The sequence below is a fragment of the Lissotriton vulgaris genome, chromosome 4_1 (assembly GCF_964263255.1).
Source record: "Lissotriton vulgaris chromosome 4_1, aLisVul1.2, whole genome shotgun sequence".
NCBI lineage: Eukaryota > Metazoa > Chordata > Amphibia > Caudata > Salamandridae > Lissotriton > Lissotriton vulgaris.
Genome location: NC_141691.1, coordinates 492115567 through 492138553, shown reverse-complemented (window position 1 = coordinate 492138553; position 22987 = coordinate 492115567).

Below are 22987 nucleotides of genomic sequence, written 5' to 3'. Positions count from 1 at the left end.
ACACTTGGGGCCTCATTTATGAAAAGTGACGCATCGCTGTTTTCACGCAGCGATGCGTCACTTTTCACTGCGCACTCCTTGTGACACCAATGATGCGTCATATTTAATGTATGACGCATCATGTCGCAAGGACTTACAGATACGTCAGTATTTCTGACGTATCTGTAAGCGCAAAAGTGACGCATTGCTGGAGTGTGTCACAAAAGTGACGCAACTCCAGCAATGCGTCCTTTCACATGGGGAAAGCCCAATGTGAAAGGGCTTGTGTCAGTCTTACGAATGCTGTGAGGCAGGCGCAAGATTTTGACGCAACAGCATCCTAAAAGTGACGCAGTGAAATCTCATAGATTTCACTGCGTCACTATTATGAGGCTTTTTGCGGGGGAACGCCCCCTCTGCATACATTATACCTGACGCAGGTATAATGTGGCGCAGGGGTTTAAAAAGTGACGCATCTACCTAGATGCGTCACTTTTTAAATATGGCGCAACAAGGCGCATATTTTACGCCGCTGGTGCGTCACAAAAAGTGACGCACCGGCGGCGCAAAACTGACGCAAGGCCTCATAAATAAGGGCCTTGCAGTTTACCACCTACTTCAAGTAGGTGGTAAACCACTTTTGTGAGGGGTGCGAAAATATTTTAAGTGCAGCCAGTGGTCCCACGGACCACTGCCTTCCTTTAAAAAATGAAACAGAAACGTTTAGTTTTTCTTTTTTAAATGCATCCCATTTTCATTTGAGGAAAATGGGCCGCATTTTTTTTAAAACTGCTTCATTTAGAAAACAGTCACAGACATGGTGGTCTGCTGACCCCAGCAGGCCACCATCCCTGGGAGCGCTAGCCAGTCCTAATGGGGTCGCAAATTGCACCTGCCTCATAAATATTAATGAGGCAGGCTATCTGTGACCCCAGTAGAAATTGCTAACAGTGTACGAGACACTGTTGTAACTTACATTTTGCGGGTTGCAAATTGCGAGTTGCAAAGCGACGCAATTTGCGATTCACAAATTGTAAGGGTCGTACATCTGGGCCCAAATGCATTTCTCTCAACGTAACCTTTTTTTTAGATCTGAAACTCTAAGTGAAGACTTACTGCATCAACAGTGTGTCAGAATCACAAAGACTCTCAGGATTCATCTGCTAAGTGCACTTTCATTATATGTGTGAGGCATCAGTCGTATTTAGGTTTTCGTGACATGTAAGGAAAGGGCAACTTTATAGAAAATCTCACTGAAGCTCTTGCATTGCCTTGTGTGACGCAAGGGCAACAAAAGGGCTTCATAAATCTGTCTTTTTATATCCAGCATCTCTGAGACTAGTTCAAAATGTGGGTGTCCTGCATCTCTTTTTGTGTATTTTCAGTAGCACACACATGTTCGGGAATGCTGCGGTGGGTTTAGATCCAAACAGGATTTGACAAGCTAAACATCTGTGGGTAAACCTTTCTAATGGCTCACCGGTAAATTTGGAGAAAAATTCATTTAAGAAGATTAAAACTGTCACTGGCCATTGCAAAATATTGCACTGAAACTTTCTACTCGCATATATGTTGTGAAAAATGATAATACATAGGATTATGTAATCCTGTATAAATGCATGTCTCTTATTTCTTTATAATTGGTGAATAGTGATGCACTCATCACTAATTATAAAAAAAGAAATCAGCACATGACTATAATACATTATTTCAGTTGAGTTTTGTCCTTACAATACCAGCGGATTCAATCTTGCAGTACTGTACACAACTTTTATTTTCGGATGTACTCCACTGGATGGATCATTTACCTCTGCTTTACTTACTTGCTAACTTGGTCCTCCAATGGACCTTTCTGCGTCGCATTAGGGGGAAAGAGAGTTAGCATTTCTTATCCATTCAGTGCAACTAATTTAGCTACACAAGGAGGACCAGGAATCAGTAGCAAAGTTCGTAAGTGTTTATTATAGCCTTAGAGCCTCCTTAGTCGGCTCTTCTGGCAAAAAAAGGCCCTCTCTAGCGTTAAAGGCTCAAGAAGAAGGCGAGGGCCTTTTGCAAGGCAGCGGGCCTTTAATGGCTAGGAGAGCCCTGGGGGGTAAGGTCAATCCCCTACAAAATATTGAGCCTGCTGAAATGTCATTCACAGTGGTTGTCCCAGTAGGAAATTCCCTTGGTCTCCATGAGGCCTTTGTCACCAGCAGCAGCTGTGAAAAAACATTGGAATGTTTGAGCTCTGGGCTTCTACTGCCCAATAGATGCCCAGAGCAGGCCCTTGTTTTCTATAGAGCTTCCAACTTTCCAATGTTCTAATACAAATTAGAGATCAGATTTAAGTAGATTGCTCCTAAAATCAAACTGTATAGATATAGTTTAGCAATAGGGAGATGTATCTCCCTGAAGAAATTTAAGCAAATGAAAATCACACAAATGATCACCTATGTAGCACCAATACAAAACAACAGCATTAAGATTTCATGCTCTGAATACAATCCCGCTTGCTCTTTATTAGGCATTAGCAATTGTACATAACTGCTAATCGTACACATATACGAAAGATAATAGTGATTAAGCAAAAGTGTACAAGGAGTATTAGCAACAACATTGCAGAAGCTCAGTCAGGAGTCTTCAAGATGTCGGGAAGTGTTTGTCTAAACCACACTTTGGGAAATTAACGGTAAATAGGGGAATGTCTCTAAGAGTTCACCTAATGGGCCATGGCAATTGGGGTTTGTTGGGGAAAAAGAAAAATGGTTCAGGTCGGAGTCCAAAGGAAGGCTCTGCAAAGAACCTGCAGAGGAAGTTAAGCAAAGGAGTTCAGCATGTGGTCTGGAAAGAAGTCCCAAGTCAAGTGTCTCACAGTTCAAGGCTTTTGAAAAAATGATCATTCCTGAAGTCTATCGTGAACTACCCATTTGGTATATAATCAATAGTAATCCATTGTATCTGTTTAAAAAGCCTGTACAGTTGACCATGGTATTATAATGAAACATTGTGGGAAATTCACACACGGTACACAGGAACATCATTTCAGACCCACACTCATGGATAAAGACACCAGTCCATTACTACAGAGTTCTCAAGTGCTTGCTTTTGGAATCCATCCCCGGACATATATTTACTACTTGTTACAAGAAATGTATTAGTCGAGACTAACAGTTGGTGAGAAATCCTGCAAAGAAAGCAAGTCAGCAAAATGCAGAAACACTATGATTTCTCATGGGACCACAAATCAGGGCTTTAGTTTATTGCAGCTAACTTACGACATTAACTTATATAATGCACATGTTATATTTGTGTGCATGTTTAAACATATACATATATAGTATTTCTTTATTACTTTTGGTCAACTAAATCATATAGCAAGCAATCAAATTGCATGACTGTAGATATACTTGGGAACTTTATTCAAGAGAATATACATTCAACATTTATATATACATTGATGAAATGTTATCATGTGACCTATATTAACATCCTACACATCTAGAGATCATTTAGAATCATGAACAACTTTCCTAGCAATTACATGGACTAAATTGCACACATTCATGAATCAAGTGAAAAAGCTTCAGCAAATAAATAATGGATGGTTTAAAGATGAGTTATACATTGCAAATGTCTCAATATTCTGAATAATATGTGTCATTATTTATAAATCCTTTTTAGTAGCAACAATCATAAAATTGTATTAATACAAATCAGTCATGTTATTAGAAAATGATTTTTAATTAGAGAAATCATTTTTTGATAAAGACATGTTCTATGTTAATCATCAAGGGCCAGATGTATGCTCATATTTTGCAGTCGCAAATTGGAAATCGTCGTTTGTGACCGTAACATTGGTCTGCTTCATGTACAACCCTATTTTGTGAGTCGGTAACCTATTACAGACTCGCAAAATAGGGTTTGCGATTCTCAATTGGGAAGGGGCATTTCAAGGAGGTCCCGTACTAATAGCGAGTCTCACTTAAATATATGATTGTTTTGCAAAGGCAATTGCGGTCGCAAAACACTTGCAGTTTACCACCTACTTCAAGTAGGTGGTAAGCCACTTTTGTGAGGTGTGCGAAAATATTTTAAGTGCAGCCAGTGGTCCCACGGACCACTGCCTTCCTTTAAAAAATGAAACAGAAACGTTTAGTTTTTCTTTTTTAAATGCATCCCATTTTCATTTGAGGAAAATGGGCCGCATTTTTTTAAAAAAACTGCTTCATTTAGAAAACAGTCACAGACATGGTGGTCTGCTGACCCCAGCAGGCCACCATCCCAGGGAGCACTAGCCAGTCCTAATGGGGTCGCAAATTGCACCTGCCTCATAAATATTAATGAGGCAGGCTATCTGTGACTCCATTAGGAATTGCTAACAGTGTACGAGACACTGTTGTGAACTTACATTTTGCAGGTTGCAAATTGCGAGTTGCAAAGCGACGCAATTTGCGACTCACAAATTGTAAGGGTCGTACATCTGGCCCCAAATGCATTTCTCTCAACGTAACCTTTTTTTTAGATCTGAAACTCTAAGTGAAGACTCACTGAATCAACAGTGTGTCAGAATCACAAAGACTCTCAGGATTCATCTGCTAAGTGCACTTTCATTATATGTGTGAGGCATCAGTCGTATTTAGGTTTTCGTGACATGTAAGGAAAGGGCAAATTTTTAGAAGATCTCACTGAAGCCCTTGCATTGCCCTGTGTGACGCAAGGGAAACAAAAGGACTTCATAAATCTGTCTTTTTATCTCCAGCATCTCTGAGACTAGTTCAAAATTGGGGTGTCATGCATCTCTTTTTGTGTATTTTCAGAAGCACACACATGTTCGGGAATGCTGCGGTGGGTTTAGTTCCAAACAGGATTTGACAAGCTAAACATCTGTGGTAAACCTTTCTAATGGCTCACCGGTAAATTTGGAGAAAAATTCAGTTGAGAAGATTAAAACTGTCACTGGCCATTGCAAAATATTGCACTGAAACTTTCTAATCGCATATATGTTGTGAAAAATGATAATACATAGGATTATGTAATCCTGTATAAATGCATGTCTCTTATTTCTTTATAATTGATGAATAGTGATGCACTCATCACTGATTATAAAAAAGAAATCAGCACATGACTATAATACATTATTTCAGTTGAGTTTTGTCCTTACAATACCTGTTGCCAGAGCCAGCAACTGAGGTAAAAGGCAGACCAGGTCATGGAGCATTATTGAAGCAGTTGAAACAGAGCAACTGCTTTTCTTTCGTCTGCTCTATTTTAATGGCTTACAGTGAGCAGCAGAGAGAACTTGTTTATTTTTAAAAACCTTAGTTAGAGAAAACCTGACTTTACTGCATGTTTCTTCACATTCCGGGCTACTGCAGCTTTTTTTAAACTGTTTTTAATATCTGTTTGCAACAAATAACTAACAGGTAGTGATGTGTTTATTTTGCATTAGAGGTTTTATTTTTATTCTGCATCCTTGCAAACACGCTCGCTCTTTCATATGAAGGAGCTACACACCAAGGTTTGAAGTGGTTTGTGAGAAAGGTGATGGTGTGACCATGTATTATCAAGATAAACTACCCTCTGGCGTACAAGCTCAGGATATTGCATGTCACCACATAGTTCCATAACCTTAGAAAGGAGCTCAGCCTTAGGCCTCTTTCCTGTATGTGCTTATAGAACTCCTCTGTGACTTGAAATAGCCTTATAATGTATACAAAGGGTACTTTATCTCTTATATAATAATCTTTAAGGACCGAATCAGAAAGGGCCTCCACACTTGTAGCGGAGGCTCTGCAGTTGTGGAGGAGTATCCGCACTCAGGGTGGAATCTCCACAACGGTATTTCTCATTTCGGAGATTCTGCCCTGAGTGCGGAGACTCCCCTATGACTGCGAGGCCTCTGTCGCGAGTGTGGAGGCTCTTTGTCAATCAGTCCCTAAGACTATAGTTTTTTGCAAACATTGAATTTTACCCGTATTTTACTTATCTTTGTAGTACATTGATAATGGTGTCCATGCATACATCTAAGAATCCAAATATTCTAAAAACTCAGGGGCATCTGTACAAGCCCCTATCACCAAAGGAACATCAATTTTTGTGACGTTTTTGTGGCGATAGGGGCTTTGTCTTCTTTACAAAGAGGGGTGAACCCCCAAAACCGGTCCTAGGATCCTTGTTTCCATTCCAGGGAGGACCTGGCTTGGCACTTCGGTATGGACTGTTCCCATGAGGCAGAGGGTCAAGACTGATTTGCATATGGCTGGGTTCAAATTGGAATGACATGGTGAGCACCAAAACTATGGATTTAGGCCCAGATATCTGTACTGGGGTGACTGTAGGACATTATTCTGCATTCTGTCCATCAAATGTTGTTTTTTAATTTGTCATCCAGAGTGTGACGGGTATGTCCAGACGTGGGTCCCTTGCTCTCCATGCCACTGGATTTTTGCTATCCTGGCAGAAGAGGGGTGAAACCCCAAAACTGGTACTAGGATGCTTCTTTCCAGTCCATGGAGGACCTGGCTTGGCAGTTTGGGCTGGACTTTTCCCATGAGGCACAGGGTCAAGACTGATTTGCATATGGCTGGGTTCAAACTGGAATGGGATGGTGAGCAAAAAAGATGGATTTAGGCCCAGATCTATATACTGGGGTGAATGCATGACATTGATCTGCATTCTGTCCATCAATTCTTGCTTTTGCATTTGTCACCCCGAATGGAACGGGTATGCCCAGAGGTGGGTCCCGTGCTCTCCATGTCACTGGAATAAAGCTATTCTGGGTGAAGAGGGGTGAAAACCGAAACCAGTCCTAGGATGCTTGTTTCCGGTCCAGGGAGGACCTCGCTTGGCAGTTCGGGTTGGACTGTTCCCATGAGGCACAGGGTCAAGTATGATTTGCATATGGCTGGGTTCAAACTGGAATGGAATGGTGAGCAAAAAAACGATGGATTTAGGCCCAGAGCTCTGTACTGGGGTGAATGTATGACATTGTTCTGCATTCTGTCCATCAACTGTTGTTTTTGCATTTGTCACCCCGAGTGGGACGGGTATGCCCAGACGTGAGTCCTGTGCTTTCCATGCCACTGGAATCACGGTATCCTGGCAGAAGAGGGGTGAAACCCCGAAACCAGTCCTAGGATGCTTGTTTCTGGTCAAGGAGGACCTGGCTTGGCAGTTCGGGATGGGCTGTTCCCATGAGGCACAGGGTCAAGTCTGATTTGCATATGGCTGGGTTCAAACTGGAATGGCATGGTGAGCAAAAAAACGATGGATTTAGGCCCGGAGCTCTGTACTGGGGTGAATGTATGACATTGTTTTGCATTCTGTCCATCAACTGTTGTTTTTGCATTTGTCACCCCTAATGGGACGTGTATGACCAGACGTGGGTCCCGTGCTCTCCATGTTACTGGAATCAAGCTATTCTGGCTAAAGAGGGGTGAAAACCGAAAAACGCCCTAGGATGCTTGTTTCTGGTCCAGGGAGGACCTAGCTTGGCAGTTCGGGCTGGACTGTTCCCATGAGGCACTGGGTCAATTCTGATTTGCATATGGCTGGGTTCAAACTGGAATGTAATTTTGAGCAAAAAAACGATGAATTTAGGCCCGGAGCTCTGTACTGGGGTGAATGAATGACATTGTTCTGCATTCTGTCCATCAACTGTTGTTTTTGCATTTGTCACCCCTAATGGGACGTGTATGCCCAGACGTGGGTCCCGTGCTCTCCATGCCACTGGAATCACGCTATCCTGGCTGAAGAGTGGTGAAACCCCAAAACTGGTACTAGGATTCTTCTTTCCAGTCCATGGAGAACCTGGCTTGGCAGTTCGGGCTGGACTGTTCCAATGAGGCACAGGGTCAAGACTGATTTGAATATGGCTGGGTTCAAACTGGAATGGGATGGTGAGCAAAAAAAAAATGGATTTAGGCCTGGATCTCTGTACTGGGGTGAATGTATGACATTGTTCTGCATTCTGTCCATCAATTGTTGTTTTTGCATTTGTCACCCCGAATGGGACGGGTATGCCCAGACGTGGGTCCCGTGCTCTTAATGCCACTGGAATCAAGCTATTGTGGCAGAATAGGGGTGAAACCCCGAAACAGTCCTAGGATGCTTGTTTCTGGTCCAGGGAGGACCTGGCTTGGCAGTTCGGGCTGGACTGTTCCCATGAGGCACAGGGTCAAGTCTGATTTGCATATGGCTGGGTTGAAACTGGAATGGCATGGTGAGCAAAAAAATGATGGATTTAGGCCCGGAGCTCTGTACTGGGGAGAATGTATGACATTGTTTTGCATTCTGTCCATCAACTGTTGTTTTTGCGTTTGTCACCCCGAGTGGGACGGGTATACCCAGACGTGGGTCCTGTGCTCTCCATGCCACTGGAAACATGCTATTCTGGCTAAAGAGGGGTGAAACCCCGAAACCTGTCCTAGGATGCTTGTTTCCAGTCCATTGAGGACCTGGCTTGGAAGTTCTGGCCGGACTCTTCCCATGAGGCACAGGGTCAAGTATGATTTGCATCTGGCTGTGTTCAAGCTGGAATGGCATGGTGAGCGAGAAACAATGGATTTAGGCCTGGAGCTCTGTACTGGGGTGAATGTATGACATTCTTCTGCATTCTGTCCGTCAACTGTTGTTTTTGTATTTGCCACCCCGAGTGGGACGGGTATGCCCAGACGTGGGTCCCATGCTCTCCATCCCACTGAAATCATGCTTTCCTGGATGAAGAGAGGCGAAACCCCAAAACCTGTCAGAGGATGCTTGTTTCCAGTCCAGGGAGGACCTGGCTTGGCAGTTCGGGCTGGACTGTTCCCATGAGTCACAGGGTCAAGACTGATTTGCAAATGGCTGGGTTCAAACCAGAATGGTATGGTGAGCAAAAAAATTATGGATTTAGACCCAGATCTCTGTACTGGGGTGAATGTATGACTTTATTCTGCGTTCTGTCCATCAATTGCTGTTTTTGCATTTGTCACCCTGAATGGGACGGGTATGCCCAGATGTTGGTCCTGTGCTCTCCATGCCACTGGAATCAATCTATGCTGGCTGAAGAGGGGTGAAAACCGAAATCAGTCCTAGAATGCTTGTTTCCGGTCCATGGAGGACCTCGCTTGGCAGTTCGGGCTGGACAGTTCCCACGAGGCACAGGGTCAAGTCTGATTTGCATATGGCTGGGTTCAAACTGGAATAGCATGATGAGCAAAAACGATGGATTTAGGCCCGGAGCTCTGTACTGGGGTGAATGTATGACATTGTTCTGCATTCTGTCCATCAACTGTTTTTTTTGCATTTGTCACCCGAGTGGGACATGTATGCCCAGACGTGGGTCATGTGGTCTCCATGCCACTGGAATCACGCTATCCGGGCTGAAGAGGGGTGAAATCCCAAAACTGCTACTAGGATGCTTCTTTCTAGTCCATGGAGGACCTGGCTTTGCAGTTCGGGCTGGACTGTTCCCATGAGGCACAGGGTCAAGACTGATTTGCATATTGCTGGGTTCAAACTGGAATGGGATGGTGAGCAAAAAAAGATGGATTTAGGCCCAGATCTCTGTACTGGTGTGAATGTATGACATTGTTCTGCATTCTGTCCATCAATTGTTGTTTTTGCATTTGTCACCCCGAGTGGGACGGGTATGCCCGGATGTGGGTCCCGTGCTCTCCATGCCACTGGAATCACGCTATCCTGGCTGAAGAGTGGCGAAACCCCAAAACTGGTACTAGGATGCTTCTTTCCAGTCCATGAAGGACCTGGCTTTGCAGTTCTGGCTGAACTGTTCCCATGAGGCACAGGGCCAAGACTGATTTGCATATGGCTGGGTTCAAACTGGAATGGGATGGTGAGCAAAAAAAGATGGATTTAGGCCCTGAGCTCTGTACTGGGGTGAATGTATGACATTGTTCTGCATTCCGTTCATCAATTGTTGTTTTAGCATTTGTCACCCCGAATGGGACGGGTATGCCCAGACGTGGGTCCCGTGCTCTCCATGCCACTGGAATCAAGCTATTCTGGCTGAAGAGGGGTGAAACCCCGAAACCAGTCTTAGGATGCTTGTTTCCGGTCCAGGGAGGACCTCGCTTGGCAGTTCGGGTTGGACTGTTCCCATGAGGCACAGGGTCAAGTATGATTTGCATATGGCTGGGTTCAAACTGGAATGGAATGGTGAGCAAAAAAACGATGGATTTAGGCCCAGAGCTCTGTACTGGGGTGAATGAATGACATTGTTCTGCATTCTGTCCATCAACTGTTGTTTTTGCATTTGTCACCCTGAGTGGGACGGGTATGCCCAGACGTGGGTCCTGTGCTCTCCATGCCACTGGAATCACGCTATCCTGGCAGAAGAGGGGTGAAACCCCGAAACCAGTCCTAGGATGCTTGTTTCTGGTTCAGGGAGGAACTGACTTGGCAGTTCGGGCTGGGCTGTTCCCATGAGGCACAGGGTCAAGTCTGATTTGCATATGGCTGGGTTCAAACTGGAATGGCATGGTTAGCGAGAAACGATGGATTTAGGCCCGAAGCTCTGTACTGGGGTGAATGTATGACATTCTTCTGCATTCTGTCCATCAACTGTTGTTTTTGCGTTTGTCACCCCGAATGGGACAGGTATGCCCAGACGTGTGTCCCATGCTCTCCATCCCACTGAAATCATGCTATTCTGGATGAAGAGATGTGAAACTCCAAAACCTGTCCTAGGATGCTTGTTTCCAGTCCAGGGAGGACATGGCTAGACGGTTCAGGATGGACTGTTCCCATGAGTCACAGGGTCAAGACTGATTTACTTATGGCTGGGTTCAAACCAGAATGGCATTGTGAGCAAAAAAATGATGGATTTAGACCCAGATCTCTGTACTGGGGTGAATGTATGACATTGTTCTGCGTTCTGTTCATCAATTGCTGTTTTTGCATTTGTAACCCCGAGTGGGACGGGTATGCACAGACATGGGTCCTGTGCTCTCCATGCCATTGGAATCACGCTATCCTGGCTGAAGAGGGGTGAAACCCCGAAACCTGTCCTAGGATGCTTGTTTCCAGTCCATGGAGGACCTGGCTTGGCAGTTTGGGCTGGACTGTTCCCATTAGGCACTGGGTCAAGACTGATTTGCATATGGCTGAGTTCAAACTGGAATGGGATAGTGAGCAACAAAAGATGGGTTTAGGCCCGGATCTCTGTACTGGGGTGAATGTATGAAATTGTTCTGCATTCTATCCATCAATTGTTGTTTTTGCATTTGTCACCCCGAATGGGACGGGTATGCACAGACGTGGGTCCCGTGCTCTCCATGCCACTAGAATCAAGCTTTTCTGGCTGAAGAGGGGTGAAACCCCGAAACCAGTCCTAGGATGCGTGTTTCCGGTCCAGGGAGGACCTCACTTGGCAGTTCGGGCTGGACTGTTCCCATGAGGCACAGGGTCAAGTATGATTTGCATATGGCTGGGTTCAAACTGGAATGGAATGGTGAGCAAAAAAACGATGGATTTAGGCCCAAAGCTCTGTACTGGTGTGAATGTATGACATTGTTCTGCGTTCTGTTCATCAATTGCTGTTTTTGCATTTGTAACCCCGAGTGGGACGGGTATGCACAGACATGGGTCCTGTGCTCTCCATGCCATTGGAATCACGCTATCCTGGCTGAAGAGGGGTGAAACCCCGAAACCTGTCCTAGGATGCTTGTTTCCAGTCCATGGAGGACCTGGCTTGGCAGTTTGGGCTGGACTGTTCCCATTAGGCACTGGGTCAAGACTGATTTGCATATGGCTGAGTTCAAACTGGAATGGGATAGTGAGCAACAAAAGATGGGTTTAGGCCCGGATCTCTGTACTGGGGTGAATGTATGAAATTGTTCTGCATTCTATCCATCAATTGTTGTTTTTGCATTTGTCACCCCGAATGGGACGGGTATGCACAGACGTGGGTCCCGTGCTCTCCATGCCACTAGAATCAAGCTTTTCTGGCTGAAGAGGGGTGAAACCCCGAAACCAGTCCTAGGATGCGTGTTTCCGGTCCAGGGAGGACCTCACTTGGCAGTTCGGGCTGGACTGTTCCCATGAGGCACAGGGTCAAGTATGATTTGCATATGGCTGGGTTCAAACTGGAATGGAATGGTGAGCAAAAAAACGATGGATTTAGGCCCAAAGCTCTGTACTGGTGTGAATGTATGACATTGTTCTGCGTTCTGTTCATCAATTGCTGTTTTTGCATTTGTAACCCCGAGTGGGACGGGTATGCACAGACATGGGTCCTGTGCTCTCCATGCCAGTGGAATCAAGCTATCCTGGCTGAGGAGGGTGAAACCCCAGAACGGGTCCTAGGATGCTTGTTTCCAGTCCATGCTGTACCTGGCTTGGCAGTTCGGGCTGGACTGTTACCATGAGGCACAGGGTCAAGACTGATTTGCATATGGCTGAGTTCAAACTGGAATGGCATAGTGAGAAAAAAAACAATGCATTTAGGCCCAGATCTATGTACTGTGGTAAATGTATGACATTGTTTTGCATTCTGTCCATCAACTGTTGTTTTTGCATTATATAGAATACAACGTGGACAAGTCCTATACCAGGGTGAGATCGGTGTTGTTCACCTGTCACCTAGTAGAGGAACGCTGACAACAGGTCGTTGTCTTATGAAACCCCTCAACCACCTACCTAGTATGTGGCATGCTTCATCATCGGGGTCCAGCCTACGCGCCACCACCAATGCAATACGGGAACCCAAACCAAAGGTTTTTTTTTTTTAGAGGCAGGCCAGAGAGGAAGAGGAAGAAGGCAAGGAAGGAGCCAAGTACACTGGGAGGAAGACGAGAACTCGAGTGCCAACACACGCAGCAAACAAGCCGGACCGAGCTCATCCAAACACTAGTGACAAATCTGTCTGACCACACGCTCACCGACACCAAGGATGACCTTTTAAACAAAGGATTTGGCTTCTCACCAACCGCCAACTTTGATAAACACATCAGCAGACATGAAGCATTGTATCTAACCTCTGGAGGCAAAAAAATGCCATACTTCCACACAATCCCTAAAATTCACAAAAATAAAACACCCCCCGGCATGCAATTGTGTCCGGTATAGGTTCACTTTTCGAACTGCTTTCACGCTTTTGCAATTTCTTTTTCAACCTCTGATGCAGGCTACCCCAGCATACCTAAAAGATACTAAAGATTTACTATCCCAAAGCAGGAACATCTGATTTGACCCCACCACATTCATTCTAGTAAGTATGGATATTGAAAGTCAGTACACCAGCCTGCCACAAGATATTACAATTGAGGTCTTGTGCACTGCACTGGACAGTGTTGAATGGACCCACAGAACAACCAAAACATTCATCCTACAATGTGCAGAACTTGCACTAAAAGACAATTTTTTTTAATATGAAGGCACCCTATATTTACAACAGTATGGTACTGCAATGGGCAGCACGTTCGCGCCGAGCGTGGCGGGCCTGTATGGGACCAATTTCGAAACTTTGCACATCCTGAATGCCACATCACCATTCTATCAAGAAATAACCTTTTACAAAAGGTATATCAAAGACATTATTCTCATATGGAAAAGCACTGAGAAGAGACTAACGGACTTTCTGAAATGGGTCAACACCCTTGATCCCAACTTAAAATTCACACACTTAACGAGTCGGGAGAGCATCTTCTTCCTAGACCTAGACATAGAGGCACATCAAGGAACCCTATCTATCAAAACTCATTTCAAACCAACAGCAAAAAATTCTCACTAAGGTTTGAGAGCTTCCTCCCCAGGCCATTACGGGAAAACCTTCCATATGGTCAATACCTCAGATTGAGACGCAATTGCAGCGAAATCAAGGACTTCAAATCCCTGTCAGAATCCCTCACCAAAAAACTAAACAGTAGAGGCAATCCACAAAAAATCATCAACAAAGCCCAAAAAAGAGCAAGACATCAAATCCAGGATTCCCTTTTGGAAAACACAGAAAAACACAATACTGTCATCCCACTGAAATGTGTGACCACTTATAATTCCATCTCAAACGAGGTAGCCAAAATCATTCAGAGCAACTGGAAGATAGTGACATCAGGAAAACTACAATGGGAGAAGCCATTATTTTCCTACAGAAGATCGCAAAACCTACAAGACAGTCTGGTAGCCACATGCCCCAGACCACCAACATCTAGAGACAACACAGTCCTGAATGCATGGGGCCTACCAAACATCACAGGCCATTACGCATGTGGTAACTGCAGAGTTTGCTATATAACAAAGACCATGAAAGATTGCACAAGTTTGGGAATCAAAGCATTAATGCCCGCAAAAGTCCTAACATCCCTATTTATCAACAGACGCCAACTCGTTTTGTCCATACACGGACTTCTTCAGGGCTACAAAAGTACATGAAAACACTATTTACAATATTGTCCAAAAATATCTAAAAACAAAATCCCAAATACTATTTTTAAAGAAACATCGACATCATTAACATAATTCCATTATTCTTGACAACATCAGCCAGTTATATAGATTTTTCAAATTATGATTTGTCACATTTCACTACTTATACATGATGTGCTTTCTCACCCAAGACCCAAACCACGTCCAGGATTGAAGAGAGATTGGAGGAGGGAGGAACAACTCCATTAACCAACATGGGACACAGATCATATATTTATTTAAAATTAGGAATTATTAAATCAGATTAGTCCAGCTCTTTTGTCAGAAGCAACTACATATCTCCACTATATTTATATAGAACATACATACCTTGCAGTATGTATGTGTGGTGCTGTCAAGTGATAATTCCCCATGTATTAAGACCAAGGTTTTTTTAAATCACAATTTTCCGATTTATGCATATTAACAATCACTGAATATTATTTTCAATCCATATCTAAGGTACCAGAAAGCAACTTACTTTGAAATCAATTTATAAAGTCCAACATTAAGGTCTGTTTTGCTCCTGGCAACGTTCCCAGTTGAATATATGTCCTAAAACCAGAACATATCAAATCACTTGATGGCAATGTTTATACTGCGTTGTTTTTTTAACTCAAGACACCAAATTTGTTACCAATTATGAATGTCAAAGTCAGGACATCTTAAATGGTAAAAATCGCAATTGTTGTTTTTAAGGGATTGTTATAAAGACGTCTTTCTTAGCGCACACATTGTGTAAACAATCATTGAGATGCGACATATGGTAAACCTTTTATCGGCTTTGCATGTTGTCTAATACTGAAGATCACTCCCCACTCTGGCTGTGATCGACAAGGATGGCGGCCACTTTGTACTACTAAATCCAATAAAAAGTAGTCTATGTTTTTTACTAATAACCCCCACAAAAAGCATAAGTAGTACCAACCACGTACATTTCTAAATGTTCCCGTCACATTTGTTGTACAGATAACGATGCGCCAATTCTATCTAAAGAGTCACCGAATAAAGTGTGATTCGGGCAAGACGATCATCTATGGTGAAGGGCAGCGCATACACTCTGACAGAGTGCTTTGTCTTTATATATGTTTACATAATTGTTAAATTGGTAATTCAGCTAATCAATTATGTTTAATTTTCCACCTCTTTTGGGTTTTTCTAACGTTTTTCAACCTCGTAAAAACCGGCGCCATCTTGGAATGGTCCCTTCTCTAAAAGATCCTAGTATATTAATCGTTTCATTGTAACCCTATTATTGGTATCCCCAAACCGAGACCACGAAAGATATCAACCTTGAACCAGGCAGAATATGACACATTAAAAAAGACACTAACTGTAATTCATCAAACATAGTGTACCTCATCACGTGCCCATGTAACCTTAGGTACGTAGGTGTGACCAGCCAAAAAGTCAAAACCAGAATTTGTGAACATAGGAGTAATATCCGGTGCAAGCGCAATACCACCAAAAGGAAAGACCACTTCCTTACCACCGGACACACTACCAATGACATGAGCTGGGTAGTCATTGAACAACTGGAACCTACTCCTCCAAAAAAGACTTGCGATGGGTGTATAGACTGCAGACCCATATCACAGGCCTCAATGATAATGTGCCATGGAATCTAATACAAAGATCATAAATATCCTACCCATTAGCAGATATAAATGGAAGAAATTGCCAGTACCAGTGATCTAGTATAGAGTGGGCCTGTATCAATATTCAACCATGTGTTACTTATAGCATCTCTAACCTACTCCGAATGCCGACGGTCTACACTGCGCCTTTCTGGACAGTGTCCTACACATTCCCCTGTAGTAACTTACGCCCACTCATTTAGAGCACTAAATGTTGATATACCATGCTTTGTTGTATTTTGGACATCGTTCAATCACAGTTATGAATGCATTTTTTGTATTTTGGGCATTTTTCAACCACATTGTCACCTACGAGCCCCAAGCTAGCAACGCACTCATAATTATCACATGCGCGCAATGACGATAACCCATCATTGCGGAGTGCAGTTAGCGGTCTAGCGCTCCCCGGCAGGAACATCCCACGTCTGCGAAGTGCAACCACGTAGCCACACCCACTCCTCCATCGCCGTTACAAACATGGACCTCGCCACCTCTCCCATATCGGCAGGATCCAGTCCACGAACTAGGTAACGGCGGGCTATGCAGAAGACAAACATGAGTAATTGAGATAGCATGGAGGTATTGTAGTGTAGTTGGTAGAATGCTTAACCAGAATTTACTGAGCATGCCATCTTTTTCTTAAACATGCCTACACGATCACCTCAACATATATGAGTACAACTTTAAGATCACAACAAGTGCCATGTAGGCAACAAGCCGACTGTTACTGGCCGACTATTACCGATTAAACCACACTAAAAGAATGTAAATTTTAACTCCTCTTGAAACCATTGTATTATGTGTAGCCACGCATGGTTAATTATAACTAGTTATAATTCATGCTTTCACTTGCATGACGCCTTATTTTTAATGCAGGTTCCGCTGCGCAACACCTAAAGGAACGCAGATGCTTAAGACATGCATGACAGTTATTTATGACGTGAATATATCTGTTGGATTTTCCTTGTTTTCCTTTCAGAAATATTTCTCCGCGGATCTGTAAGTAACCTGATCCACCACACTCACAGCGCACTTTAGGGTGTGCGCTGATATATACACCTCGGTGACCTCCTGATAACTTTTTGGGCCACCTACACCACCCCTGGTCCTAAAGAAAGCCTCACGATCAGCGTAGAAGTCTGAAACTAGTTGACCTACAATTTTTCCGGGATATTGAGGCACATTTACACCTCATATATATCCTGACTATGTTTTTACTCATGCCCTAGGACCCTTCCATTAAAACTTTTACAAGGGTATTTCCTATATGCATTTTTATCATTTAATTTCAATTCACATAGCACTTCACTTCACACAAAAAACCTGCTCCGCTGTAAACAGGCGTTGTAGCACAGCTGGATTGCATTCGGCAATCCGGCTGGACCCCGATGAAGAAGCTTGTCACCTTCTAGGTAGGTGGGTGAGGGGTTTCATAAGACAACGACCTGTTGTCAGCGTTCCTTTACTAGGTGACAGGTGAACAACCCTGATCTTAACCTTCTTTAGGACTGTCCACATTGTTTTCTATACATTTTTGGGGAAAGGGACAAGTACCAAGGTCAGTTCCTCGCTCTCTAGTTGTTATATTGTTTTTGCATTATATACAAGGCAGCATTTAGCCACTTAATGTAGCTTAAAGTTGTCTTGTAAATAAGGTCCCATTTCACGTTTCACCTTTCCACCACAACACCCATTGATTTTGATGCTAACCCCTATTTATAAGGGCAGCGATAATCAGAGACAGAGCTAAAATTAAGACCAGAGAAAACCTGGTCTTAACTTGGCGAAACGAGGAGAAATGCTTTATTTCTCCTTTCCTGCATATTCCACTTGTGCTGCCTTGTGCAGCGCCTATGGAAAAAGCAAAATGCCTTGAATTGTTTATGCACATAAGCAATCCTTTAAAAAAACTAAATTTTTGCAACTTCCATGTGTGCTGCATTGAGCAGCACATATGGAAGTGCCAAAACAGCATTTAAAGATTGTATATGTGCAAGGACGGACACCTTCCTACACAGAAACAATCTTACCCTGCACACAGACACCCTTGCACTATGGTGCAAGGGCGCCTGCGTTGGCGCTTCAGTGCTAAGTGTAGCGCCAGCTCAGAGGGAAACGCAAGGCTGCACCATACCCTTGTAAATATGGTGCAGCCTTGCGTTTCTGAAGTGGCGGAGTGAGGTGATAAGCCATGACGGCAAACGCCTCACTCCGCCATTCTTTGTAAATATCCCCCTAAGCACCTATATGCTTCTAGGACATGAAGTCATTGACTGGTGATTCGAATGCTGACAATGCAGACTCAGCCATCCATTCTTCCAAAAGGAGATTGAGTATTATTAGTAACAGCACTAAATAAACTGTACTACATGTGGTATGAATATAGACAAACCAGAATGTTAGGCATGTACGTGCCAACCTTCTTAAAGGATTAAATGATTCATTGTATTTTTTAGAGAAGATTGAAAGACAAATCTATTGTTTGTAACTAAAATAATCCCACCATGCACATTTTGATTAATTGAACGTTTTGCTTGAAAGGTATTGATCAGATAAATTCTGAAAAACGGTATTCAACCTTTGGTTGATGAATTTGATTGATGGTTTATGAAATAATCCATCCTGGTTATAAAGAATATGATGCAATTGAGATGACTGATGGTTATAATATGAATGACAGAGAGCTCATATGCATTATTGACTAAATAAGAATGATATCTGAGTAGAAAACTGCTTCACGCATAGAAACTATATTTTGGAAATAGTGTACAATGCATGAGCAGCTATTTATAAAGAGAAATCCCAAATGAGAGCAACAGTCTTCTGTACATTGAGGCACCAGAGTGAAAGACAGGGGTGGGTCTCCTGGAATGTGAAGTCTTTTAGGTAGATGTAGTTGCTGTGAATGATGGTTGTACTCTTTGCCGGGTCAGAGAGATCTGAAGATGTCTTTGAAATTGTTGGTTTGTGGTGCAGCGTTGGGAAGTGGCATGGGAGTAGTTCTTTAGAAGAAAGGCCAAAGGGTTATCTTGGGCTATGTATGTACAGGAGGAATTATGTGTAACAGAAAGGGCTTCATCTATCTTGTGCCTGTGGCTGACATGTTGTACACCGTGGCCTGTGAGTGGATGTTGGGGTGTTATGAAAATTACATTAAGGTTGACAATGAAGGTAACAGCTCAAACAGCTGAGTGAGTGTTAATTATCATAATTGGCAAACTATAGCAGTGGCAGGTCATTTGCTAAAGCGGAGGAGCATCCCCCCACAAGAAGAACAATAGAATGATAATAATTGAAGGTTATTATCATGTTATTTTTCCCTAGCGGATCTCTAAAGAGCAGGGGATTGATGGTAGGCACTCCTCTAGTGCACCTAACTGCTTGACCGGCCGTCTTGCGCCTGCCAAATAATCATGTGCACTTGTCATGTGCCTCACCAGCCTGAAATGCACAGCCTGGTCAGGAACATGCCCAGTCCCCAGTCCCAATCTGAGCACTAATCCACGGTGCTCAGACCAATCACAACGCTGCTATTAGGAGTGATTGCCTAGAGGACTTCGCCTTGGCACTTCCTGTTCCTGCCGTTGTGGAAAAAGTAAAAGAACGGAGGAGAGGTGGCCGCCGGCAAGGTAAGTAATTTTTTTTTGTTTTCCTGTTTTAACTCCCTGCCCCTCCCCCATGACCGCCCCACCACTGATGCGCAGTAGCAGCCTCTATTGATCAATAGTGTCTGAGGGTGTGTGTGAATTGATAAGTGTGATAGCAATTCAGTTGTTGAAGTTAGGAGGAGGAAAGGGCAAAGAAAGGAGAAGAGCGTGAAATAAGCTCACAACAGTGACATACATATTTGCGGGTACAGTTGCATGATGGTGTGAAAGTAGAGTTTGAAAACACTGGAATACATCTTTTCCATTTGCTTTCTTTTGATAAAAACATTACTTAGCATTCAAAAGTTCAGGTATTAAACCAAAGCAAAATTGGTTCAGTTGTCCCGAATTACATCCTAAAATGAATATTAAATAACTCTGAAAGTGTACTCTGACGCCATTCAGCACCTTTTCCTTTTTAAGTGCATGCACTGTAGCTTTTCTCTAAATATCTGAAAACCATTAATTTGATGCTAAGCCAAGTAAAGGCCTCTGTGTGGATTGGGTCCAGGTAAGCATGTGTCAATATGTGTTCCCGTGGTTGTTTTTTTATGAGTGTGTATTTAATTTGATGTATACATGTAGGCTCTTAGATCGCTTAGAAATATTTAAATGTAAGCTCGTTTTGTTAATTGTGTTGATCCAAAAAATAGTAACAAACTCAATTAATGGTAATTGACAAATCGAAAAAGGTTCATACGGTAAAGAGCAGGGCCATTGACAGAAGTAATAGAACATCCAAGGCCAAGCATATAAGTGAACACTTAATTAAAGGAGGCTGCTATTCACAGAAGCGATATGGTGTAAAGACTAGGGGAGATGAAATTAGGACATGAGTGGAAGCATTAAGAAAGAGCATAATTAATGAAGGGTGCAGGAAGGAACTGGATAGACGGAAAGTGTTTAAAACTGCAAATTACCTAATCAGGCTGAGAATTAATGTAAGCAACAACACACATTAACAAATGTACAAGTTTATCATGTACATAATTTGAGCCTCAGATCACATTTGATGTGAATTCGGCACTAGAACCTAGATTCATGGATTGGGAATACATACACGTTATGCACTCTCAGTTTCTAAAACAGCCTCCGTGTTTGTAAATTATATTTGTATGCTTAAAGCAGACCTCGGTATGTATAAGAGGAGCACAAATGGTATGAAATTCACATTTTTCCATGGAAGATAGAAAAAAACGGATCGAAGTCAGTAAAATGATAGGGCATACATGCCTTGCCTAGCGAACCCATGGTTTGTTTTGTGGGCAATTTGAGGATGTAAAAGAGGCATGGTCCAGGACACCCTTCTAAGATAGGGTCTACACCTGCTCAGTTGTAACCTTTTGTATTTGTACAAACACTAAGGGGCAGATTAACAACGATGTTGCATTAGGGTTGCCTCACTGTTGTGGTGCAGCCCTGACACAAAATCATGATTGGTATTTACTAAGCCACCGAAAAGTACTTTGCGTTGTTATCCTTTGAACAACTAAGAAGTCAGTAGGAGAAGGATTCTAGCAGACCCAGATACACCGAGGGCCCGATTCACAAATGTAAAGTGAGACGAAAGTTTACCTTTACGACTTTCGGTATTCACAAAGGGCATTTACTACTTCTATATGCCCTTTGTGAATGCTGAAAGTAGACCTTTACAACTTTCAGTACACACAAAGAGCCAGGGACGGACTGGGAGCCAAAACCGGCCCTGGCAAAGTGCATGGCCGCCCCCCGCAACTCTCCACAGGGGTTGGGGGTGCTGCCGAGTTCTTTGCCAGGGTCGGTTTTCAGCTGATTTTGTTACAGGGTCAATTATTCAGCTATGTTGCAAAAAAGTCCCTGTAACACAATCGGCCCCCAGGGGCCCAAAACTGGCCCCCGCCCGTGCAGCGTACCGGGGGATTGCCCGGTGCCTGCAATGGCCAGTCCGGCCCTGCAAAGAGCATTTACAAGTAGTAATTGCCCTTCGGGAATAGCGAAAGTTATAAAGTTAAATTTTTGGCTCACTTTAGCTTTGTGAATCTGGCTCCAAGTTCCCATAGTCAAGATGCAAGTTCAAGTTCAGGTTCAAAAAGCTTTATTCGATTGATTAGTACCAATCATAAAAGCAAACAGTTAGAAATACATTTAAAAAAAAAATCATACATTAAAATTCATTACCCCCCAAAAAAACAGTGTTACACTTACAGAAACCCTCATTTCGTTGAAGGAAGCAGTCAAATAGGTACACCTTTCCTGAGGTTCAAGTCTTTTTTTAAAAAGACTGTGATCCTTAGAACACTATTCTCTTTATCTAAGAATTGTAGTGCCAGAAAGGTGGAACGACATTGACGAAGCCCATACTGTTTTAGTATAGGAATCAAAAACAGACTCCTTACAGAGGAATACAATTTACAAAAAAAAATAACGTGGATCGTAGATTGAGGGGAAATGTTGTCACAGGGACAAAGCTGGAGGTCTCGCGACCAGTCATTCATAACAGGAAAAGTGAAGACCTCCAACCTAAAAAGGTTAATAGGAACCTATTATAAGCACCAGGAACAGAGGTTAAGTAGGGTTGAATGTTAAAAGTAGTTAAAACCAATTGATTGTGCAGGACTGTGGGCTTTAAAATATCAGATGACATTCTGAGAGTATCCAACAGCGGAAGCCCCTCTTTCCTTAATTCCTTTCTAGTTACTGCCGTGATGGTGGCGGGATTGGAAAAATACTCTAAATGGCCAAGATCTCTAAAGAAGTTAGGAACGTATCTTAGCCATTTTATCCTCATTACACCTTCCAGTTTTAGGCTATCTAAAAGAATATCTCTATTCAATTTGGTTTCCTCTTTCATACACAGCCTGTGCCATAATAGCATTGGCTCCAATCTAATTAAATCAGAGATGAAGGGAAGACCTAACTCAGCATGACAAATGCATGCTGAGGTACCACTCGGGACAGGTAAAATGTATTTTAAGAAGGAGTTTTCTACTTTCTGAATAGGGTAGAGGTCTGCAAACCCCCTAACCCCACTCCCATAAACTGCAGCAGAGACACACTTTGCCTTATATATTTTAATTAGTTCCTGGAGTGGTCTTTTACCCAATTTCCTGGCAAAGATAGTAAGGGCAGATGTGGTACATAAAAGTGCAATTTTTTTAGCTGCTACAGCTTGTGCCCAGATGTCATTGTGGGCTAAAAGAATGCCCAAATAAGAGAATTTATTTGTAGCCCCGATCTTTTGTCCTGCAACAAACATGTCTTTGTTTTTCTTAAAACCCCTGCCACAGCGCATAATAAAAGTTTTGGAAGAGTTAACCCTAAGTCTTTCATAAAAAGGGAAAAACGAATCGAAACGCGCTG